This window comes from Bos indicus, chromosome 22 (genome assembly GCF_029378745.1).
Source record: "Bos indicus isolate NIAB-ARS_2022 breed Sahiwal x Tharparkar chromosome 22, NIAB-ARS_B.indTharparkar_mat_pri_1.0, whole genome shotgun sequence".
In the NCBI taxonomy this organism is placed as follows: Eukaryota; Metazoa; Chordata; class Mammalia; order Artiodactyla; family Bovidae; genus Bos; species Bos indicus.
In genome coordinates this window covers 31252440-31278876 of record NC_091781.1, presented here as the reverse complement: position 1 = coordinate 31278876, position 26437 = coordinate 31252440, and the positions used below count along the sequence as shown (strand labels likewise).

Genomic DNA, 26437 nt, shown 5'->3' with positions numbered 1-26437 from the left:
TTATTGTTTTGATTTGTCTTCTGCCAGCGCTTCAACTAAAACTGTCTCAAAAAATATTAGATGAAATGTTTATCAAGGGCCATGACAAGAGGACATCTTAAGCCTTTTCAATAAAGAGAGAAAAAGCAAGCAAGTATCATTTCTCCAAATATGATAGGGCTGACTGTTCAAGGTGAAAAGGATTCAGGGGGAAGAAAGTTTTAAGAGGAAATTGACCATGGCCCTGTCCTAGGTTTCCCTGCTGCCTGCAAAGCAACTTCAGTCTTAGGGGCCGAAGTGGAGTGTTTGGCCCAATGCTTCTAGGTAATTACCTCTGTTTTCTGTTTGCCGCAATACTTTGCACTGGTAGGCAGATGTAGGCTAAGTGATATACTTTTATAGCTCGATCCTAAACTGTAGCAAGAGCAATTCAGTCCTAGAATGTGGTTGAATCTTCTTTCAACATGAAAACAGTTTGCAATTATGAGTCTCCATTTCATTTTTATCCAGTTACTTTCAGTTTAATGTTAGTATAAAGTGTCTCAAGAAATAAAGATTATATTATCTTAGGGAAAGAATTGTATAAAGTTTTTATAGCTTGATGCACTTGGATTAGTAATAGGTTAAGAGCTCTGAAAAAATAAATGGAGCCAATCAGGCTATAAACTCATGTCTAATTGGTGTTGTATATACAGTTGATTTCTTTTCTTACTGTTTGTATTTAATTATAAATGTTAAAAATTAAATTATAATTATTCACAATTGTCACTATTATGTTAAAGCCATCACAGTTTATCATCCCAACTATTTGAATGTCACTGAAAGTCTCTTATTTGCATTATCTCATTTGACGCTCACAACACTATTGCAAAGTATTATTATCACTATTATATGAATGAAGAAGTAGATGGAGGGTCAGAGATTTTAATGGTTTGCCCAAGATTACCCGACTGGTAAGGGGCAGAGCTAGTACTTGAACTTATGCCTTCTAATTCCTATGACAGTCAAACTTTATTTTCACAAATTGCTTTATGAAACCAGGCACTCTGATATGAGATCAAGACACTTTTCTGAAGTGTAACTCCTTTGTCCTTTGTGATTTCCCTCTCTAGGTGATCTTGCTGGTGTTTGATTAGGAAGCATGCTATGTGATTGCCTAGAACCAGAATTCTTACAAATGATTGCATTTTCCAAATTTATCCCTTAAAGACAAATGCAAGTGACATCTCATAGGTGAAGTTTCCTACAATACCCCCTACTCCAGCTGAAACTAATTGTTTCCTTTGGGAGCCCCCAGAGACCTGGGCAGGTATCCTCATTATATCCTATAGTTCTGTGCACAGTGGTTAATTTTGGATGTATTTCTCTTCCCCTTTCTGCTGTGAGTTCCTTGCAGAAAATGCACCTCTATTTGTCTTTGATTTTCCAGCACCTAACACAGTGTCTGGCAAAAAACACGTGTTAAATTTCAGATGAAGGATGAATTGACTGACAGATTGAATGTGGAGTGTCTCAACTTTCAGTTGACAATTGACTCATTTTCCTTGGTACAGGCTTTTCTGATCACGTCTTCTATTGGCCTTCTTATCCCACTCTCAATATGCCAGTTGATCCTGGTGAAAGTCTAAAAATTCTCTCTTTGTGCTAAAATAATATTGATTTTTATTTTGATGTGAATGCAGAATTTACATTTGTGTCTATAAAACTGTGAAGAATACAAAAAGACAAGCAAAATAAAATCCCCTGTAATTCTACCATTATTAACACATTTTATTTGTCTCACCAAAAGACAATAGAAATATCTGGTATATATATTTAGCGTATGTGTCTATATATGCATCAGATTTATACTATGTAGTATGTATTAAATTTAGAATATATATTAATGTAACTTTAATGTATTATTATATAATATATATGTATATTGTATATATAATAGTATGTATGCATATATTGTATATAGTGCTTCCAAGATGTGTCACTCACTCTTCTAGAACTGTTGTTGGTATTAACTCGTTTAATACTAGTAGTAGTAGTAGTAGTAGTAGTAGTAGTGTTAGTTAGTAGTAGTAGTTAGTTAGTAGTAGTAGTGTTAGTTGCTCAGTCATGTCCAACTCTTTGCAGCCCCATGGATTGTAACCCACCAGGCTCCTCTGTCCGTGGGATTCTCCAGGCAAGAATACTGGAGTGGGTTGCCATTCCCTTCTCCAGGGGATCTTCCCAACCCAGGGATCGAATCTGGTCTTCTGCATTGCAGGCAGATTCTTTACCCTCTGAGTTACCATGGGGATGATACTAGTAGTACTTAACACTCATTTAATACTACTTATTTAAGTACTACTAGTATCATCCACACTCTTTGAATGAAGACCAAAGAGCACAAGGATGTAAAGTAACTTACCCAAGGCCACCTATAAAAAGCAGTGGAACTGCGATTGAAATTAAGGCAGCAGGGCTACAGACCTATGGTTCTTACCATCATGCTATATTCTCTGTCTAGATAGAGATTTAAAAAGGATATCCACCTTGATCAACATCAACATTTTATTGACTATATTATATATGTTACTGTTATATCATGAATATTTCTCTATATCCTAAAGACTATTTCAAAGCATACATCTCATCTCAGATGTTACCTCCTCAAAGAAGCCTTGCTGCTGCTACTGCTGCTAAGTCACTTCAGTCGTGTCCAACTCTGTGTGACCCCATAGATGGCAGCCCACCAGGCTCCACCATCCCTGGGATTCTTCAGGCAAGAACACTGGAGTGGGTTGCCATTTCCTTCTCCAATGCATGAAAGTGAAAAGTGAAAGTGAAGTCGCTCAGTCGTGTCCGATTCTTAGCAACCCCATGGACTGCAGCCTACCAGGTTCCTCCATCCATGGGATTTTCCAGGCAAGAGTACTGGAGTGGGGTGCCCTTGCCTTCTCCGCAAAGAAACTTTACTTACACTATATCTAAAGGAGTGATTCTCAGTTGGGTCAGATTTTGCCACCAAAGGCACGTTTGGCAATGGTTGGAGACATGTTTTACTGTCATGATTGGGATGAGTACTTTCAGTGACTAGCAGCCAGATCAGATCAGATCAGATCAGTCCCTCAGTCATGTCCGACTCTTTGTGACCCCATGAATCGCAGCATGCCAGGCCTCCCTGTCCATCACCAACTCCCGGAGTTCACTGAGACTCACGTCCATCGAGTCAGTGATGCCATCCAGCCATCTCATCCTCTGTCGTCCCCTTCTCCTCCTGCCCCCAATCCCTCCTAGCATCAGAGTCTTTTCCAATGAGTCAACTCTTCGCATGAGGTGGCCAAAGGACTGGAGTTTCAGCTTTAGCATCATTCCTTCCAAAGAAATCCCAGGGCTGATCTCCTTCAGAATGGACTGTTGGATCACCTTGCAGTCCAAGGGACTCTCAAGAGTCTTCTCCAACACCACAGTTCAAAAGCATCAATTCTTCGGTGCTCAGCTTTCTTCACAGTCCAACTCTCACATCCATACATGACCACAGGAAAAACCATAGCCTTGACTAGATGAACCTTTGTTGGCAAAGTAATGTCCCTGCTTTTGAACATACTATCTAGTATGGTCATAACTTTCCTTCCAAGGAGTAAGCATCTTTTAATTTCATGGCTGCAGTCACCATCTGCAGTGATTTTGGAGCCAGAAAAATAAAGTCTGACACTGTTTCCACTGTTTCCCCATCTATTTCCCATGAAGTGGTGGGACTGGATGCCATGATCTTCGTTTTCTGAATGTTGAGCTTTAAGCCAACTTTTTCACTCTCCTCTTTCACTTTCATCAAGAGGCTTTTGAATTCCTCTTCACTTTCTGCCATAAGGGTGGTGTCATCTGCATATCTGAGGTTATTGATATTTCTCCCTGCAATCTTGATTCCAGCTTGTGTTTCTTCCAGTCCAGCGTTTCTCATGATGTACTCTGCATATAAGTTAAATAAACAGGGTGACAGTATACAGCCTTAACGTACTCCTTTTCCTATTTGGAACCAGTCTGTTGTTCCATGTCCAGTTCTAACTGTTGCTTCCTGACCTGCATACAAATTTCTCAAGAGGCAGATCAGGTGGTCTGGTATTCCCATCTCTTGAAGAATTTTCCACAGTTTATTGTGATCCACACAGTCAAAGGCTTTGGCATAGTCGATAAAGCAGAAATAGATGTTTTTCTGGAACTCTCTTGCTTTTTCCATGATCCAGCGGATGTTGGCAATTTGATCTCTGGTTCCTCTGCCTTTTCTAAAACCAGCTTGAACATCAGGAAGTTCACGGTTCACATATTGCTGAAGCCTGGCTTGGAGAATTTTGAGCATTATTTTACTAGCATGTGAGATGAGTGCAATTGTGCAGTAGTTTGAGCATTCTTTGCCATTGCCTTTCTTTGGGATTGGAATGAAAACGGACCTTTTCCAGTCCTGTGGCCACTGCTGAGTTTTCCAAATTTGCTGGCATATTGAGTGCAGCACTTTCACAGCATCATCTTTCAGGATTTGGAATAGTTCAACTGGAATTCCATCACCTCCACTAGCTTTGTTCGTAGTGATGCTTTCTAAGGCCCACTTGACTTCACATTCCAGGATGTCTGGCTCTAGGTCAGTGATCACACCATTGTGATTATCTGGGTCGTGAAGACCTTTTTTGTTCAGTTCTTCTGTGTATTCTTGCCATCTCTTCTTAATATCTTCTGCTTCTGTTAGGTCCATACCATTTCTGTCCTTTATCAAGCTCATCTTTGCATGAAATGTTCCTTTGGTATCTCTGATTTTCTTGAAGAGATCCCTAGTCTTTCCCATTGTGTTGTTTTCCTCTATTTCTTTGCATTGATCGCTGAAGAAGGCTTTCTTATCTCTTCTTGCTATTCTTTGGAACTCTGCATTCAGATGTTTATATCTTTCCTTTCCTCCTTTGCTTTTCGCTTCTCTTCTTTTCACAGCTATTTGTAAGGCCTCCCCAGACAGCCATTTTGCTTTTTTGCATTTCTTTTCCATGGGGATGGTCTTGCTCTGTGTCTCCTGTACAATGTCACGAACCTCATTCCATAGTTCATCAGGCACTCTATCTATCAGATCTAGGCGGATACTGCTAAATAAACATCCTGCAATGCACAGGAACCATCACAGCCCTCCCCCAACAAAAAAAGCCTACACAAAGAATATGGTTTTCAATGTCAATAGTGCATATGTTGAGAAATCCTTGTATAAAATAATCCCTAGCTTTCACCACCAGCAATTTCTGTTATATCACTACTTTATTATCTGCATAGTACTTTCTATTTAGTTTAGTTTAGTTGCTCAGTTAGGAGAAGGCAATGGCAACCCACTCCAGTACTCTTGCCTGGAAAATCCCATGGACGGAGGGGCCTGGTAGGCTGCAGTCCATGGGGTCGCTAGGAGTCGGACATGACTGAGCGACTTCACTTTGACTTTTCACTTGCATGCATTGGAGGAGGAAATGGCAACCCACTCCATTGTCTTGCCTGGAGAATCCCTTGGACAGAGGAGCCTGGTGGCCTGCAGTCCATGGGGTTGCACAGAGTCGGACACAACTGAAGCGACTTAGCAGCAGCAGCAGCAGCAGTCGCTCAGTTGTGTCCAGTTCTTTGTGACCCCATGGACTGCAGCATGCCATGCTTCCCTGTCCATCACCAGCCCCTGGAGCTTGCTCAAAATCATGTCAATCGAGTTGATGATGCCATCCAACTATCTGATCCTCTGTTGTCCCCTTCTCTTCCTGCCTTCAATCTTACCCATCATCAGGTCTTTTCCAATGATTCAGTTCTTTGCATCAGGTGGCCAAAAGTACTGGAGTTTCATCCTTAGCATCAGTCCTTCCAATGAACACCCAGGACTGGTCTTTAGGATGGACTGGTTTGATCTCCTTGAAGTCCAAGGGACTCTCAAGAGTCTTCTCCAATACCACAGTTCAGAAACATCAATTCTTCAGCTCTCAGCTTTCTACTACTTTCTATTGCTCTAAAAATATTTTGCATGTGTACTTATTTGCTTGATTTTGTAGTATATGTCTCTTCTACCCTTGACTGAAATATCACCTTTATGAAGGCTTTGTCTATATTTATTAATTGCAATCTCCTGAAAGGGTGCCTGGTACATAATAGGTACTTAATAAATAAGAAATCAAATAATGTATATCATTTCTTATGTCACATATCATAAAGCGTTTAACAGTTCCACCATTAAATAAAAATGTAGATTCTTGACAATTTTTGCTATTATAAATATTCTTAAACATTTTCATGAATCTTTTCATATATCTATCTGTTTATATAGGTTGAAGTCATAAGTAGGGGCTTACTGAATTAATGGTGAAATTTCTAAAGCTTTTCATGTAATTTACTAATTGCCTTCCAAAAGGATCATGTCAATTTATACCCACACTGATAGTGATTGGGGGAAGTTTGCATACTTTTTTCTGGCTGACTCTAGGTTTTACCAATAAAATAATTTATTTTTATCAATTCGAGCGGAACTTTGAGCCAAGTCTTCAGTTTTCTATATCTGAAAAGACAGTCTTTCACTATCATGAGAAGTGCGAGATTTTTTTTTTTTTCATATTCACTGCCTTTCTGAAGAATTTTTGTTCCACAGCTAGATTCATGGGTAATTCTGAGCTCTCCTGCATTATATGGAATTAGACAGTGAAAGACATTCATTTTGGGTTTATATATCCATAAACTTTTGTTGGAAAATATTTATTGGATGACTGATGGTTGGATTTGGTTTATTTAGCTGGTTCTTGCCTTTGTATCCTGAGGCCTCCGAGGTGAGATGGCTGTTGACAGACTTTGAAGGATGCCTGTTGGCTTGTAGGTCTTGACAGGTTCGTACGCATCCATGACATGCCTGTATGAACGCAGGACAGGGATGTCATCTGTACAGAGAGCCTGGAGGCTGGAAGTCAAGCCACACTAGTGGAAGGGCAAGAGGTAACAGGAGGGAATAGTGGAGGAGCGAAGCACATGTGCATTTACAGCTCCTCTGGCCCACTGTGTGTGCCCAGGGTATTGTGGCATCTGAGAAGCCTAAGTGGGGTCTGCGATCTGTTCCTTGTGGTCTGTTGGGTAGACGTTTAGCTCAGTGGTCTCCCTCCGTATATATACACACAGCTAATAGAGTACAGGGCTTCCCAGGTGGCACTCATGGTAAAAATCCACCTGCCAATGCAGGAGATGTAAGAGACACAGGTTCGAACCCTGGGTCAGGAAGATCCCTGGAGGAGAGCATGGCCATCCACTCCAGTATTCTTGCCTGGAGAGTCCCAGGGACAGAGGAGGCTGGTGGGCTGCAGTCCATAGGGTTGCACAGTCGGACAGGACTGAAGCAACTTAGCAATAGAGTACAAGTCTATCCAGTGCAGGTTAAAACAGCTATTTGTATTTATTTTTTAAAGGAAATGCTCACATAATAGATATTTTGGTATATTTTTAGTGTATATAGTAATTAATATGGCAGCTTATATTTCTATTGTACTTGCCCACGTGTGTGTGTATGTGTGTATGTGTGCCCAAGATGGGCTTGCTCATCCCCCCCACCCTTTTTTTTTTTTTTTAATAATAGTGGTTTACAAGAAAAACTTAGAGACTGCTGGTCTAAATAACAGAGTGAGGTCAGCCCTCTACAGCCCCCTCCACCTGAAGGAAAATCCATCTTGTTTGACTTCCTTTCTGTACTGAGGGTGTGGCTGCTGGAACACTGACAGCCACAGCAGCTGCAGTAGTGGCCTGAGTAGACTTTTCCTCTGAGTTTCTATAGTGGTAACAGGATTAACAGACTCTATTCTGGAAGTACTTGGGTGGCATAACACCTCCCAGCAGAACTATTCCTGACAAGGACGTGCAGATGGAAATGCATATTTATGTCACTTAAAGCCTACCAGAGACACAAGGATTTGAGCTATAACAATAAATAGAAAAAAAAAAAAATTCTCCAGCGTTTTTGGTAACCCATACTCAAGTGCATTGACGGTGCTTGGCGAAAGACCTATAGTTTGCTCCTTGTCCAAGCATAAAATATTCAGTACTAGCATGTGAAGGTAGCCTATTCGGAATATATTTTAGAATAGTTGGAACAAAGTAGCACAAAGTCAGTTTACATTTCCAGGTCTTAAAAAACATAATAGGACAATTCTATGGAGTATTTGGACCATTTCAAGGAAAGAAGTCTTATTTTAAAAAGTCTCCACTTAATCCATGTATTAATCATAATAAGTTTTAAAAATTATCTCCATAGGCCAAATAGACACTGTGGTCATAGCTTCAAGTTTAAAATATTGTCTTTATAGCAATCCCTGATACAACTTCTCTTAGCTTTCTTCTCAAACACCTCAGACAAGATAGAAAAAGAAAAATTCTTATGCCCATAAACTATGGGTTTGATTTTTCTGGGAAAAATTGATGCAACGTATCAACTCATTAGAACTGAACTGAAGAATCCGATCAGTCTGGCACTTTGGCTAGGTCTGCTGAGAGGGAAATGAACCATGTCTGTTCCTCCCCATCAGCACCCCCAGTCATGGTCTGGAAATGAATATTTTATATTAACTGGAAAATTGGGCTTCCCTCTCCTTTGAAGAGGTATGCTTTTTGATCTGATTGGAGAGCTGTAGTTCTTTGCCACTCTAACCAATCCAGATATGATTTGTTGCAATAAACAGAAGATTTTCAAGCATTGTTTGAGGTTTTCATTAGATTACCTGAAGAACTCTGTGAAGAAAAGACAAGAAAATCTTAAGGAGGAAACGGAGGTGGAAAACCTGCAGGATACATCCATAGGGACACAGTGAATTAAGAGATTCTGAAGATGTCAAAATTATGACAGAGTTAAAATCTGCCTTAGGAACAGTAAAACACAGAACTGACCCTACAGCAAGTATCAGTAGTCATGTAGAGAGTAAATATGAACAACTCTCCCATAGTTTAAAAGCAAAGGACAGAGGATTAAAGTTGATAAAAAAGGGTACTACATATAGAGGTCAGAGCACATAAGTCTCACCTAAGAGCTATAGTTTCCTGAAGAAACCAAAACATTTTAAATACAGACTTTGCTTAAAGATAATCTTGATATGTATGTCTTGAGCAGAAACAATTTATGAGTGCGAACCTGTCTAAAATTTACTAAAAAGAGACCAACAATCCTGCAAAGTATTTTAACTTAAAGTAAAAATATTCTTTCAAGCACCCAGGCAAGCAAAACTAGATCATATAAGAAAGAATTGTTCTTAAGTTGTCCCCAAATTATCTTTGTTCAAAGTCAAGTGCCAGAAAACAGTGGTGCAACTTTTTTTTTTTTTAATTTCAGGTGAGATTAGGTCTTGACCATTTTATCCTCAATCAGTTTGTCTTTTCTGTGTGAAAAAGTATACTAAGGTGTTCTTATAATGCTTCATCAGAAGAAGATACACTACTCTAAATAAAACTAACAAAACTTTTTTTTTGGAAAATAAAAGTTATATTTTCACTTCCTAAGAAAGCAAGAACAAAGTAAGGAACCCAAGTTTTGAGGTGCTGGGGCAAGGAAAGAATGATAGTTGTCCTGAGAAATGATCAATGGTTATGATCAATGGTTACAAGTTTTAAATTCTAGTGAAAGCATTGAAGCGAATATCGTCATTCAAAACTAACTCTGATTGGAGGTGACAGAGCCAGAAACCAGGAAGTGTTTAGAAGTGTTTGGTCTCCTTATAGGATGGTATCTGGGTATAATTTAAAGCAACTTTTGCATTATTAATTTTTATTCTTCATTATGGCAGTTACCTGGAAATTGTACATAAGAAAGATTCTCAGATAAAACCTCCACTCACAAAAGTGTCTGAATTTTCCAAATGCTTGTAACGAACATGAGTTTTCCAAATTTTCTGAATCTTTCAAGTTTTCTTAAATGAGCATTTTAATGCAAAATACTTTTGTAAAAGCTGAGAAAAATAGATTTCTTCATTGAAAAAAATACTCCCTTTCAAAATGACCAATTAAGAACGGGGTTCTTTAAAATGAATGTTATAATGTCCTAATGTGATCATGTGGATTAGAATCCAAAGTAGTCAATGGAAACATTAGTGTCTGCACTAATGTTTTGTGCATGCATTGATAATGTTATTCCTTGAAAAGTGTTATAACTGTTTCCTTTGTTTAATGAAAGAGTGATGAAGGCAAGTATTGTTATATCTTTATCTTTCAGTGATTTCTCTAAAATATTTTCATAAAGAAAGGAGGAAGAGAGATTTCAGGCATTTTGAAGAAGACCCTGGAGCCAGTGAATGTTTGGGTGAGGAACCCATCTCAGAACCATATGGGATGCTGAAGAACTCAGAAAATCAGGGCAGCGATCAGCAGTGTAAGTAATACAGCTGTCCTAGACAGCACTTTCAATTCTTAGGGTTTTCAGAGCCACTGTCTCTTTGATCTGCAGTTCCTTTCCTCCCAACAGCACCTTCCACACCCACAGACATTCGCGTCCCCCAGCTTTATGAATGCCCTTTACAAGTACCGTTCTCTCTGCTTCGAGTTACTGTTTTCTTTCCCTACCTTACTCAACTTCTCCTCATCCCTCAAACTCAGAGGGAATGGTACTTTATTTATTTAATAACTACCTGTTATCTGCTCCTGTACCTGCCAGGTACAGGGACTATGGAGATTAACAAATTCCATTTCCCATCCTCACGGACATTTCAACTTCTCTGAAGCCTTTCTTGACTTGTGAAATAGGTCCTTTCTGTCTGTCCTTCCATTATGAGTGCGTCTTTCCCACTGTGAGGAAAGCTGTCCATCCCTTGGTATTCCTGAGCTCACATAGCACTTGGCGTAAAGGTTGAAAGAATGTTGAGAGGTGTTTGCTAACTGATGATAAGCAATGCAATGTTTAAATTCTGGTTCTCCTGGCTTCTAGCTGTGTGCTCTTTCCTCTATATTATATTGCATCTAGAACAGATACAATAATACCCAGGGATGGTGAAATATTTTCAGGTAAGTTTTCAGATATGAAATTCTTTGGAAACTTTATCCAATTACAGAATTTCAGATGTTGGATAAACCATAGGTGTTAGTTTCATCTTCCACTCACCAATTCATCCATCCATTCATTCACTTAGCACCTGCTATAATAATGAAAGTATTATAAAGATTATAATGATAACTAACAGTTGCTTCACATTGTGAGAAACTTTGGCTAAGGGCTTTAAATGAATTTTCCTTTAATTCCTGTAGTAACCCAATGAGGAGGTTATTAAAAGTACAGTTTAACTAGCAAGGAAAATGCAGTTTAGATGGGAAGGGCGCTGTGCTTTATTCATTGGTATGTTTCTAAGCTAGAAAAGATTGGAGTAAGATTTTGAACTGAGGCATGAAACCTGCTGTCCTTTCCTTTAACAAAGATACAGGAGCAAAAAGATGAATGTGTCATGGTTGTGCCATTGGGGTCTTTATGGTCTATTTATAGGAGGCAAACATGTCAACAGACAGATTGCCCACAGGTATCCCTTCTCTGCCATCTGTAACCTGAATTTTGTACCAATGAAATTCCCCTTAATGACTAATGGCTGGTCAGAAATCCCCACTGAGGCCAAGGTTCAAATGAAGGGACAGAAAAGACAATGTATGATGAAAGATAAGGCACTTTGGCTCTTGTCCCACTCCCTGGGACTCTGATGCATATGATTCTATCTGGCTATCATTGTTGAGGTCTTTCATATTTATAGGCATTGCAATATTAGATGATGAGTGTTAGTCCTCATTCCATCGGCTGGGTAGATTAATCTCCTAATTCTCTACAAGAGCCTCTATCAATTAGGTTGTCATAGAAAAAGAACCCCTGAGCCTGGCTGAAATCTTTTGTGTCTCTCAGATGAGCTCTCTATCTCACTTAGAAAATAACAATAATATTAACCGCAATCACATCCACTCTTTATGCTTTAAATTCCTGTAGGTGCTTATATGGTCCAAATTTCTCCCCAAGGTTTATAAAACAAAGAACCACTACTTTGGAAATCTAAGAACTTAAATAGAAGAACAGTTACAGCCATGAAGAGTTGAAAGTTTGGGTAAAATTTGTTCTTAGTCACTGAAGATGAAGACTCTTTGAGATTCTAGGTTCTCAGCTTCTGAAATACTTTTATAGTGCCATAAAGATAAAACTAGTCATTTTAGCTCTTTGTTAAGAGTACACTGGCATTTGTATTTTTGTCAAATGAGTTATATAAAACTATGCATTTTAAATAATTTTAAATAATTTTAAATAATTAATATTTATGGATTTGTTTGTGTCTATGTGCTTACAATTTAGTATGTTAAATGGGTAGGCTTTCAACAAAGCAATTCTTTACTACTGCTGCATCTGCTTTGGATTAATCTCACTTTAATTGAATGCCAGATACATTTGCAAGAGCTCAAAGGGTTGAAAACAGTAACAGAAATTCTAAAGGAATAATACTTAAGGTGGAACCATAGGGCCTCCTGGGTTACATGAGTTTCTTTACCATTTAGCTAATGGAATATTTAAACTTGAAATGAGCCAACCATACTTTGTTTGAAACAGGTATAAATATACCCAGTGATTCCAGTTCAATAACTGTGGCAGACTGGAAAGAGGATTTTTTCTTTCTTTCTCTGAGAGAGCTCCATAAGTCATCAGAAGATAGTCTTGATGTTTTAAAGGAAGTATATTTGCTCTTGTTAAGGTTGCTCTGAGAGGAGTATCTTTACAGGTGATCAGCTTGTTGAGTCCAGAGGGTAATTTTGCCTCATTTATACATCTTGTTGGCATGAGCTTGTGTATACCTCATTTTATAATATCTAGGAGAGTGGTTCTCAAACTTTGTGTGTACCTATTATGAGTCACAAGGCAACTGAAATTCAGAGGTGTGAAGCAGCTTGTCAAAGATTCAAACCCAGTTTGTTCTAACTGAAGTTTTCTTTCTTGTTACCATCTATCTTTGCACAGATTCCTTAAAATCAGCTGAGATAAGTGCAGAGCACTGATAATAAAGACTTTCATCCAATACTTTGGGCACACATATGTTTAAGAAGATGTTTGAGTTAGAATTAGAAATGATTCTCTTTTCCTTTCCGAGAAAAAGTTACTTTTCTAGATTTCAAGGAAACTAATTGCAGTGACTCAATTACTAAAGATGAGAATTCTCCTCTCCTAGGAAATGAGAAATCTATTAAATTCTCATACTGTCATAAAGAGGCTTAAAGCCTGGAGCCCTGTCCTAGATTCATCACCAGAACTTAACTCTGAAATGTTTCTTTTCCCAACATACTACCCAGTTTTAAGAGCATCTTAGGACAGAACCAGGTCAACATAGTAACATGCAGTCAACTTAATTCACATAAAAATGAGCAAATGAACATGAGATCTCTTTGGGTTCTTTTGAAATTTTTTTCTCCCTCCGTGATAATTTACTTTTATCACTTTTTGAGACCCAGTTTTGGACTTTTTACGGTGCTTCTTTCTGTGGTACCTTTTACTCCATCTGACTTGTATACATTCTTCCCTCATCCTTGTGGTTTTCTTTCTTGTTTGACTAAGCTGATACACTCTCTATATTGAATATACACCAATACAAGAGTGCAATATCTCTAGTCTTTATCTATTTCTCCCATGTATCTTTATTCTTTATCATAGGAGACGTTGTAGAAAGCACCAGATTTATGTAGAAACCAAATCTTCGTGTGTATCTATATAACTAACAGGCAGAGGGAAAAAATAATTGAGTGTGGATGAAATGGGATTAGTAAACTGCAAGAAATAGCATATATATGTTTTCTTCTAAGTTTGTAAGTGAGCATTTTTGCATACTGATTCAGTGTCCCTTCTGTCACATTCTACTTGGATCCGGCACCCTGCCTTCTTGCTCGGTCTAGGGAGCATGTGATGATGGTGGGTGAGTGACCCTGGTGGATATGCAGCAACGACTCACTCCTTCAGGCTGATGCCTCAATGATGGAGGTGTTTTGCTTTATTATGTTCTTCCACCTAGACTGGAAGGCCTTTGGATAGGCTCCAGATGTTCCACAAAAAGGGGCACTTTTTATAGAGAAAAATGCTTAGTTTTCTCATTGGCAGCACTTAATGAGTGTGTCCTCTGAAGATAGGGAAGCACCCTGCAGAGGATGCATTTAACACAGCCCTATAATTTCCGCAGCGCTCACTCAGAGGCTGACTTTACAACTGCCTCTTCACCTTCACCAGTGCCCAAGGCAGTAATGGGGTCAGTTAGAGAGCTTCCTTCAACACTTGGGAGTCTACCCTCTGAGACTTCAGTGGAGATAAACACCAAGAGAAAATCCATCCGTCTGTGGGTTCCCCACCCCCCCATTCATTTAGAAGTTCACTCAGCAAAATGCCATTTCCAATTCTGTTCTCTGTTAAAACACTGCAGTTGATAACATCACTGTAATTTTTGCAGTATTTCCCCCCTCTTAACCACCCAACAAAGAAAGGAAATGGAAGAAAAATGTATGTTAAGTGAAAACATAATATTATATCCTCTTTGACTTTCGCAAAGGGTGTTAAAACAGATTCATTAGTTTTGACTAAATGCAAGGTTTCTGTGAGGATTTTCGATAAGTGATGTGACAGAGTTGATACGTGCGCTCAAGACAATGGAGGTTAAAACTGTTTTGAAAACATCTTTCTCTCATATATCTCACGTGTTGAGCAAGCTACAGAATAAATATATGGTAGGTATTTTTCAGTGCAATAAAAAGATTTTTGAGGTAGGTCTCTCTTTTCCTGAAATACCTTTTTGTGCCATGATGAGCTAGCCAACAAAAGAATTTTGAGGGGGGCAGGTTAATAAGAGAAAGTAATTTATAACACTGATATGTCAATATGTTTTTGAATAAACTTTTCCCCAGATTTTCTTGAATTCTCATTACTGTAAGAATTATAATTATATGTCTTCCTCCCACTTGGAAAATGGCACAAGGCGCCTGCATGCAGTTCTGCTGTTCAAGTCATCACTAGAATAGAAATGTCACGACTTGGTTAACAATGCTTTATTATTCACATGGATCTTTTTTTTTTTATAGTGTTCTTTAGCTCAAAAACATTGTAAATCAGATATCTGCCTCCCACTCTTTTGTTCATTTGCAAATTTTTATTATTCTAGTTGAAGAATGCAATGGTGTGTCAAGAGTCAGTGTGTTCTGTTTATGCTCTTCTTGCTTCAAAATCCTGTTTTCTGAAAAAGGGAAGATGCCAGAAGCATGCCTAATCCTAGCTTCTTCATACGTTTGTAAGAAAACTCTGTTCCTCTTCTGGATCAAAAGAAGTTTGGTGCTTTGAATCCATGAAGATGAAACAGAGGAATGAAAATATACTTAATATAAAGGAAAAGTACTTTAGACATTGTTATGGCTTTTAAACATATGTCATTTGCTTCTGCATCAGTTCTCCCTGTTTCTCTGTGTATGTGGTTTTTACTGCAGCACTGCTGTGCTCAGTTCAAGATATCAATGTGTGGTGGTGGTTTTGTTGAAATAGCTTCAAGGTGTCCCATTTAGAAACATGTTACTAATAGAAAGAGGGTTGACCTCCTAGGACATAAAATCATGCTATCGAATTTTTGTTCCATCACCAACTATCAAATTATTTTTTTATATGGTATGTACATGATTTAAAACACTTTAGAAAGAGTGTGAAATATAGCATCTTATGCCTGAATTCATAAATATGGTATTCATGTAGATTAACCAACATTGATTTAAAAAAAAGATCCTTCAGAAAATATCATGTAATATCTACCTAACAGATGAATCTGAAGCAAGACAATAGTCAGGAATTCACTCATTCATTTGAGAAACATTTATGGCTTATTTATATAGTACTTAGCAATACACTCATTGTTGGTAGATACATAAGGGTGAATAAGACCTGGTACCTGTCTTCTGAGTTTACCCGTCAGTGGAGTGTCAGACATTCAGCTGACTTCAGTAGCATATGACAAATGGATAATAGATAGGGGCTATTCTGAAGTTCTGCAGATGCAAATTCAGGGATTTTTAATAATGCTTGGTGTAACGTAGATAGATATCTAAAAGAGATGACGTTTTCACTGGATCTCAAAAAATTAGTATTTAGTTGCCAGGTGGCCATTGATATTCAAGGAAGAAGAAAAAATTTGTAAAACACAGAAGTGTGAAAACTAGTATTTAGCAGAGCATAGTAAGAACATGGGGGAGGAATAAGCAAAAGTGAGAAGAAGGATTAGGGGAGCTATGGTGGAGTTTTTATGTTTACCTATGGATTTTAGACTTAGGCCGTTGGGTAGTGGTTATTGATTTAAGGGGAATGGATCCCAAGGAAACATATGGACCCTTTCTTTGGAGAAATGCACCATACACAGACATATAATATAAATTCCCAACCCCTTACCCCCAAACATGGATATAGTCTGTATTAAAATATTAAAATATTTTAAAATATACAAATATTTTAAGCAGAAATAAAACAAGGTCATGTATTTGTCTTAGAAATACCAATATGGAGGATGAACTGGAAGGAAAGTAAGCTTTGTCCTCACCACAGCTCTGTAGGCTAAGCTATCTACATTTTACATATGAGGAGGCTGAGGCACAGATAGGTGATATAAGTCATGAACTGTAATTGCAAAGAGTGAATGGCGAAGCTGGGATTTATACTCAGAAAGTCTGGATATAAATCTTCCAAAAAAGAAGATGAGCTTTAAATTGTTATGGTGCCCTGCCTGTGATATAGTAGACTAAATAGGCTGATAATGATATTCATAGTACATATAATAATTAATATTCATAATCAGATCAGATCAGATCAGTCGCTCAGTCCTGTCCGACTCTTTGTGACCCCATGAATTGCAGCACGCCAGGCCTCCCTGTCCATCACCAACTCCCGGAGTTCACTGAGACTCACGTCCATCGAGTCAGTGATGCCATTCAGCCATCTCACCCTCCATCGTCCCCTTCTCCTCTTGCCCCCAATCCCTCCCAGCATCAGAGTCTTTTCCAATGAGTCAACTCTTCGCATGAGGTGGCCAAAGTACTGGAGTTTCAGCTTTAGCATCATTCCTTCCAAAGAAATCCCAGGGCTGATCTCCTATAGCAATGCAAAGGAGAAACTGTAATGATATCTGTTTGAATAGGTCACCACAATTATTCGGATTTCATGTGAAATATTTTGTATTTATATATTTGGAACTGAATAAGGTACTAACAGTTGTCTGTACTACCCTTAAGTTTTAGAAGTTTTGCTATAAAGAGTTTTGTTACTTTTTTAGAGATAAATGCTTATCTCAAATGGAAAATAATGCAAATATACTAAAGAAAATGTTATATTATTTTCACAGTAAATGAATGAAAAAAATCTTGATAAAAATCTAATTAGAATTTAATTCGAAAAGTCACTCATCTTTAGCATTTTTTTAATATCTCGGAAGAAATTGCATGTTTTACAACTGATATTAGGCTTCAAAAAAAAAAGTTTCACTTCTAGAAATTCAGAGATGGCCTTTTTTTTTTTAAGATAGCACAAAAGTTTTGGGTGTAGGATCTCTGGTAGGCTTGTTCGGAGTTGTCTTTTCTCTGCCTTCAAGTTACAGTATATGAATACACATAGGAAAGAAAAATATTTCCAAAGTCAATTTACTGGAACCAGGTGCAATACTCAAATTGCTTACTTTTTAAAAAATATGGTGTTAAATGTTGAAAATTGAAAAAAATGTTTTGTATACTTTTATAGAGGTAAATGTCTATTCCTCTCATTAATTTTTTTACATGACTTCTTTTGCTAGGATTGAAGTTTTATTTGTATTTTGGTTTTCTTTATTGACTGAGATGTATAGGCTGAATTATACCTCGAAGTTCCTTAATTCCTTCTTTTAAATGGGGTTGAGTGTCTGCTCTGTGACAGCTACAATACTATACTCTATGAGGAGAAACTCAGATAAAAGACGTAAGTCAATTTTCAAATTTCTTCCAGTCAAAGAGCAGACTCCACTCAGGAGACCCTGGTAATTCCATGTAACAAATGATCTGACCTAGGTTATAGGGATACTGGTGAGTGGTACCCAGCTCTGTCTCCATCATGGAGGAGGTCTTCCCAGAGAAGATGGCAAGAGTTGAATCTGAGGAAGCATAGGAAGAATGCCCATTTTCTTTTGTTAAAAAAGAAAAAAGTGTAAAACTTTCTATGAAAAAAAAGTTCAATTGCAAGCATTCTGGTACACATGTTAAAAGGAGAACCAGCAAAGATGAGTAAGGAGGGTAGAAGCAGATAGAAAAAAAAATTCAGAGACAGCCAAGGAAAGTGGGTGAGTGTATAAAACAATTTAGCGGTCAACATCACCAGTGCATGTAATAGGGACATTGTATATTCTGAAAGCTCCTTATTGCATAAATTGGTATCCCCAGTGCTTCAAATATGGCTAAAGAAAACACTCTCAATTATACTGATTTTAGCTTATACAGATTTATGTTGTTGACAGAGACTGACTGGATGTCCGCTGAGCCCAATCTACTTCTTTTTGGACACACAGAGTACATTTTCTGGCCTCCTTGCATTAGGTACATGGTTCTGTGCAAAAGGGATGTGGGCAGAAATGAAGTGCCTCACTTCTAGTTTGTCCCCTAAAATATGCCCTGTGATTCTTCACAGTTTGTTTTTTTACTTCTTGGACAGATTTAAGCAGAGAATGCAGTAGAAAACTCTGAGGGTCCGCATAGGGATGGCAGAGCCACAGGATGAAAAAAACTTGGATCCCTGAGTCACCATGTGGTGGAAGGCAACTCAGATATTTATCTGCATGGAACTTTGGGTGGCCAAGAGAGATCATTTATTAAATTAGGCCCTAGAAACTTGGGGATTATTTACAGCTGCTGCTGCTGCTAAGTCGCTTCAGTCATGTCCAACTCTGTGCGACCTCATAGACGGCAGCCCACCAGGCTCCCCCATCCCTGGGATTCTCCAGGCAAGAACACTGGAGTGGGTTGCCATTTCCTTCTCCAATGCATGAAAGTGAAAAGTGAAAGTGAAGTCACTCAGTTGTGTCCAACTCTTAGTGACCCCATGGTCTGCAGCCCACCAGGCTCCTCCGTCCATGGGATTTTCCAAGCAAGAGCACTTTACAGCAGGTACTGTTTATCAATCTGGTTAATAATATGTTAATTTGGAATACAACTCATACGTAAGTTAATCAATAACTATGTTTAAGTAATTATTATTGAGTAATTATGATCAAAATACTATTTATTGAGTGCCAGGATTGGTACAAAATACAATATATTTATTTTCTGATTTTCCCCTATATGAAATGTACTTAGTAGATACTATAATTGTAGTATTATATAATTGTATAACAGTAGAAGTCATCTCGAAGAGTCGGACATGACTGAGCAACTTCACTTTCATGCATTGGAGAATGAAACGGCAATCCACTCCAGTGTTCTTGCCTGGAGAATCCCAGGGATGGGGGAGCCTGGTGGGCTGCCGTCTATGGGGTGGCACAGAGTCGGACACGACTGAAGCGACTTAGCAGCAGCAGCAGCAACAGAAGTCATTGCACTATAATGGTTAAGAAATTGAGGCTCAGAGAGTTGGAGACATTTTACTTAAGGTCATAGAATTAACAGTAGTGTGGCCAGGATTTGCATCCATGCTGTCACACGTGGTAGCTATCCACTTAACTGTATATGGTCTCCCATTGGTAGATCCTGTAATACATGTTGAACAACCAATACCATGAATTATTTTAATAACAGTCAGGACAAGTGCCTTTATTCTGCAGGATTATGTAGAAGCTCCATTTCACCCTTAAGAGAAATTCTTTTCCCCAGTATGTCCCTTCATGAAAATATGTATTTATTTGTGTGGTAGTACCAAAACGTTTATTTTTGACCACTAGAACTATTTTTTGATTTTCAAAGTCTGTACAAGCTTGTTAGCATTATGCACATAATTGATGACTCATACATATGAGTCCATGTATACACACACACATTTTTTAAAAACTCTAGCCAAATGGATGTTTGAAAATAACAATAGAAATCTATCTTGAAATTGACTGATAGATGTTATCTATTTATATTATTTATTATACCTTAATGAAGGAATGATGCTAAAGCTGAAACTCCAGTACTTTGGCCACCTCATGCGAAGAGTTGACTCATTGGAAAAGACTCTGATGCTGGGAGGGACTGGGGACAGGAGGAGAAGGGGACGACAGAGGATGAGATGGCTGGATGGCATCACCGACCCGATGGATGTGAGTTTGAGCAAACTTCGGGAGTTGGTGATGGACAGGGAGGCCTGGTGTGCTGCGATTCATGGGGTCGCAAAGAGTCGGACATGACTGAGTGACTGAACTGAGCTGAATGTCTAGTTTCATTTGATGAAACAAACTTGAGCTGTGATCACAGCAAACTGTAATTTATGAGTCAAGGATTCTAGTCTTTTGCTGGAAATCTCTTTTAAGTAGAGGTTTCTCCTTGGGAACAATTCATCCCATCCCTTCATCCTGCTTGAGTTATAAAGATAGTGCTCCATGATAAATCCATGAGCCGAATATATGTTCAAATATAAGGATGCTGTGCACACATCTCACCTAACTTGTGTTATCATCCTCCTCCCATGTGGGAGAAGAGGATCTGAACACACAAAGGTCTTTATTAAAAAGGTGAACTTCAATTTGAATAAAAAGGCCACATCCCGGTCACACTTTGCTCCTTTTCCCTGCTTGCAGGCGGCTGGCTTGACCCTTAGGAGGGACCAGCAGCATGAAGCACACCAACACTGGTCCATCCTGTCTCGCTATTGCTCTGCAATTTTAACAAATCCTTTTTTTTTTACCTTTCCTGACAAAGCAGCCGTATTGTTATTAACTGTAAATGTATTAAAAACTCACAAGGGCATTTTAGTATGTGTATCATGCCTGAAAAATATTATTGCCTGACAGGCCCCCATTGGCAAGTGAAAAGAGGTTTTATTGAAGGAAACAGCAGTAGCAAACAGCAAGCGGTGTGCAGGAAGGTAATTGTTCTTTTAATATTGGAGTCACACATTCACTTAAGATGAAGGCTCCTCCCTGCCCCTGCCTCATCCACACCCAGAGGACCCGCCAGACAAGCAGCCCTGCCACCTCTCTCTGGGATCAAGCTGTCAATGCAGACTTGCATTCTTTCCCTTTTCCTGAGCTAAGCTCTACCCTCAGAGCTCCCAGCGCCTTCCTGAGTGAAAGCTCTGAAAGAGCTCCCTTCTAAATTGCATCACTCGCAGGGCACTCTTCAAACTGACAGAACAAAAGAGCCAAATTCTGAAAGTCTGGGCTGAGTGACTTGTTAGTCGTGCTGGTTGACTCTTAATAGGCTCTGAGAATGGGCCATGGTCATTTTGATGCTGCTTAAGGAAACCTTGTAGAGTTCTTTTCTAGTTAGTTACTATTTAAGGTTGATTTGCTTAATCAGCAAAACACACAGTAAGGGCACAGAGACAGAGAGCGAGAGAGACCTCAGAAGAAAGTTCTTCCTACTATCCCTCACCCCATCCAATCATTGATAGTAAAATTACTTGGACTAGGAGTTAAAAAAATAATGAGGTGGATGAAACTGGAGCCTAGTATACAGAGTGAAGTAAGCCAGAAAGAAAAACACCAATACAGTATACTAACGCATATATATGGAATTAGAAAGATGGTAACAATAACCCTGTATACGAGACAGCAAAAGAGACATTGATGTATAGAACAGTCTTTTGGACTCTGTGGGAGAGGGAGAGGGTGGGATAATTTGGGAGAATGGCATTGAAACATGTAAAATATCATGTATGAAACGAGATGCCAGTCCAGGTTCGATGCACGATACTGGATGCTTGGGGCTGGTGCACTGGGACGACCCAGAGGGATGGTATGGGGAGGGAGGAGGGAGGAGGGTTCAGGATGGGGAACACATGTATACCTGTGGCAGATTCATTTTGATATATGGCAAAACCAATACAATATTGTAAAGTTAAATTAAATTAAATTAAAAAAAAAATTCTCCTTGAAAAGGACTAAACAGGCCTGCTCTGATGTATGTGTGTATGCATACGTTTCTCTTCTGGAACTGATGCAATACTAAATAATAGAGTTTCCTTGCCGGCTAGTTAGCACTGAGTTCCCCAAGCTTCATTGTCTGCTCCTGCTGCCCCTCTCCTTCCTCAGCCATTAATGAATACATTCAACTGGCCAGGGTCACTTTATTATTCTGACATAATGAACTGGGGATGTGATTTCCAAGTTCTGAGGCTGACACTGGCAGGGTGACGCTTTCACCTCGAGGTGCCCCGATTGTGTACTCAACACACTTGGAAGAATAAATATTGATCTGCTTTCTGAGGATATGCGGCCATGTGAAATGTTAATGCTTTTAAACGGCTTTGGACATAGAAAGTAGCTATTATTACCACTATTATTATAAGGTATAAAATCTCAGAGAGTATCTCATCTTCACCCTTTATCCTCATGATTGGTGTGTTGAGTGCCCACTGTATTCACAGCGCTGCTCATGTGACTGGGTACAGTGATGACATTCACAGACAAAGACATTGATTTTGAGACTCGCCAGTAAGGACGGTAAGGATTATTCTCAACAGTAATTATATACATATTTTATGGACTTCCAATAACAAACGTTTATTCTCTCATTGGGTCTCATTCATTATTGGGTTGGACGTTTTCCATTTGTCTTCTCCAGATGATTCATTCTCTTATATGAAAAGAAGGAGGAAATGGCCATTTAAAATCATAATTGGCCATAAAACTTTGGGGCCCTAAAAAGGATAGGGTTAATATTTACCATTTGGTTTGGTGAAAAAAAAAATTTATAGGAAAGTTTGGATACTCAAAGTGAGTTCCCCTCAAAGCCATGGTGTAGGAGATAGTCATAGTTAAACTGTGCTAAATAAGAACAGGTGAAATTTGTGATTTGGATGGTACTGGTAAAGCTTGAAGGAAATAAAAGTACAGCAAGGTGGCAGGAGGTAAGGACTCACCATGGAACAGTGGCCAGTGAGAATGGCCAAGGGATATAGTTAACAATATGGCTGTTTGTATAGTCAAAGCTAAGGTTTTTCCAGTAGTCATGTATAGATGTGAGAGTTGGACCATAAAGAAGGCTGAATTCTGAAGAATTGATGCTTTTGAACTGTGGTGTTGGAGAAAACTCTTGAGAGGCTCTTGGACTGCAAGGAGATCAAGCCAGTCAATCCTAAAGGAAATCAGTCCTGACCACTCATTGGAGGGACTGATTTTCAGCAAGCTGAAGCTGCAGTACTTTTGCCACCTGATACGAAGAGCCAACTCATTAGAAAAGACCCTGATGCTGGGAAAGATTGAAGGCAGGAGGAGAAGGGGACAACAGATGAGATGGTTGGATAGCATCATTTACTCTATGGACATGAGTTTGAACAAGCTCCAGGAGATGGTGAAGGACAGGGAAGCCTGGTGTGCTGCAGTCCATGGGGTTGCAAAGAGTCAGACACAAGTGAGCGACTGAACAACAAATAGCAAATTTTAAATTGTTTGTAAGTTTTGCTGATAAAGCCCTTCTCCCCTTTGTTTTCTTACTTTAAACTTTAGTAAAAATCTATTAGACCCCATGTAGATCTGAAACACGGAAGGTATTTGCAGTGAGTGAGTTGGGATTGAATATGAGACAACTTTGCTTTTCTCAAGGACTCTAGACACTTGAAGAGAGGGTTGTGCTGCCATCTGAGTTACACATTTGTTTATTAAGTCATTCATTTACCTAATGTTTATTGAGTATCTACTGCATGCTAGGGACTTTGATGGAAATTGGAAATACAAAAGAGAGTAGTACTGATATGACCTGTGCTTAGTACAGGTTACGGTTGTATGTAATGGGATGTGCATGTGTCTGCTTTGCAGTAATTTGAAAATTTATAGGGATCCTTTGTGATCTACACACATAGCAGAGTTTCTGTTTTGCAGCCCCCACCCACCAGTTCTTCCTTACTTTATTTTGGCAAATTAATTTCTTTATTGGTTCCTAGCTTTTCAGATTTTGCTCAAGTAATGCCTCCCCCCTCTCCCCACCTAGTCACACCTTGCCAAGTCCTCTGTACAGCCTTGGATATCCTCAGCCTGAAGAAACCTCACATTTTTTTCTGATTTAATTGGTCTGGAGTTCAGTCTAAAGTATCACAATTTGTAACAACTGCCAAGATGATTCTAGTATGTAGCCAGGGTTGAGAACTGCTGTCCAAACATATGCAAATAAATCTTATTGGTACAGTGACCTACTATTGCATTTTGCAGCAACATTTATCCTTTATATTTCCTTTTTTCCCCTACGAGAGGAAAATGGGTCCTTCTCCTTTTCAACATGACCTTTGGATCAGGAGTTTGCATCTCGTTATCTTCCGCTGTCCACAGGATGCGTCTTTATTCACCATGATCCCCTTTCCCTGTATTTTCAGTCTCTCTACTGACTCTGTCCTGCCTCCGCAGGCTGACTTAGGTGCGCTATAGCCTGAAAAGCCTTCTTAAGCTAATTTTCCCATCGCCCAATTACTCAGAGGGGTCCTTAGCACAAGCGATTTTACTATCTACTCATTCCTTGATCCTTCACAATTGGCTTCTATGCCTACCAAGTAAAACTGATCTTCCAAAGCCCTTGTGGTAATACATGCTAGCTGCTTAACGCATATTGGTTGAGTGAAAAAATAAATGAATACATGACTTTATAATAATCAAATTAATGATCTCTCATCAGTTTCCCCCCTCCTTGATAACATGGGTAGTCAGGCCCATGATTCTGACCCTGTCTTTTTTAGCAGAGAATGCTGTTGTTGTCCCCCACCCCATTCTGATATTTCTTCTACGACCCCTTGGCTGGCCACTTCACAGTGTTACACAGGTGTATGGGTTGTGGAAGCAGACAGACTTGGTCATCAAATCAAGTCCCTGCCACTTCATAGTTGCATGACTTAGAACAAATTGACCACCTCACCAAGCCTCATTTCTTCATCCATAGAATGGAGATAAGACAACACTGCTCTAAAGATTGATATGATACTTCAGTGCCATTGCGAAGTCATTAAGTGCTCAGTTAATGTTAGTGGATGTTTGCATTGCAGTGGATAGAAGCTGCCTGTGGGCAGTCACTAGGCCATTTTTTCCCACCATTGTGTTCTATACTTGAAACTTACAGTGTTAGGCTCAGGATCCTTGAAAAAAAAAGGTGAATGAAGAGCCAGTCCATTGTTTCTCTTAATGGATGATCTTTCTCAAAGCCTTGCCTTAGGCTCTATTCACTCTTTTCCTTGCTGACCTCATTTATTTCCTGATGACCTTTGATATCACTTATTACTCCACCTCTCTTCTTCATGTAGATAACCACCACATCTAAATGAAACCAGACTCTGCTTGTTGTGCCCTCCATATCCAGATATGTTGTCTTTAAGACATTTCCCAAGCAAGCATCCCAAAAGGCATTTCTTGCATATCTTAAAATCACTATATTCAGAAAAGAACTAGTCTGTCTTCTCTCTCCCTAACCCTTATTATTCATTTTAATATATTCATTATATATATTTGGAAGAGCCTGCTATATAAAATATATTTGTGGGATTTCACTGGTGGTTTGGTAGTTAAGACTTCACACTTTCAATGCAAGGAACATGAGTTCAATCCCTGGCCGAGAAAGTAAGGTCCTGCATACTGCACACTATACACACCCCCCAAATATATATATATATATATAATATATATATTCAAAGTATATAAATATGTATATATTTCAAGTATATAAATATGTGTATATTTCAAGTATAAAGTATATATATTTGTTTAATTTATATATACATTTACAAAATATATGTGTTTATCTATGTAATGACCTCCAAAGAGGTCTACCTGCCTATCTGTTGATTGGCTTAATGATATTCCCATCTACCAAATGTTATTCTTCATAATGTATAGCTCAGGTTTTTAGCTACCTGCCCTAATGACAACCAAAACTAACAAGAACTGTAATTCTTACAAGTCCACACTTCTTATCCTGCCAGGTTTTTTTTTTGACCCTTATTTTAATCAAAACTCCCTTTTATATAAACAATATTTATACTTTAAGCGAGCAACACATAGTTACAATTTTATTGTGAAAAAAAAAAGAGCTCAAGCAATATGGAAGTGTAAAAGAAAAGCAAAATTCTCACTTCACCCCTGCTGCTTGCTTCATTCTTACTACTCTTTATGGAGGTGGTTCCTATTTTCAGTTAGGGACAACTCTTTTCTAGATTTTTCATCTAAATTGATGAACATATACATGTCTGATGCTTACTTAATGTAAATGGGCCATACTGCATTTGTTAACGTCTTGTTCATTTAGCCCAACCTCTTCCTAGAGGACTGTGGCCCAGTATAGCCTCCTACAGGAGCACCATGACATATTAGGCAGACTT

General features: G+C 38.8%; 1 protein-coding gene across 2 annotated transcripts in view; it reads right to left on the bottom strand.

The window, feature by feature from the left end:
* The window catches only part of MDFIC2 (MyoD family inhibitor domain containing 2), a 114151-nt gene that overhangs the window by 18741 nt on the left and 68973 nt on the right, over positions 1 to 26437 (bottom strand). The window lies entirely within an intron of this gene.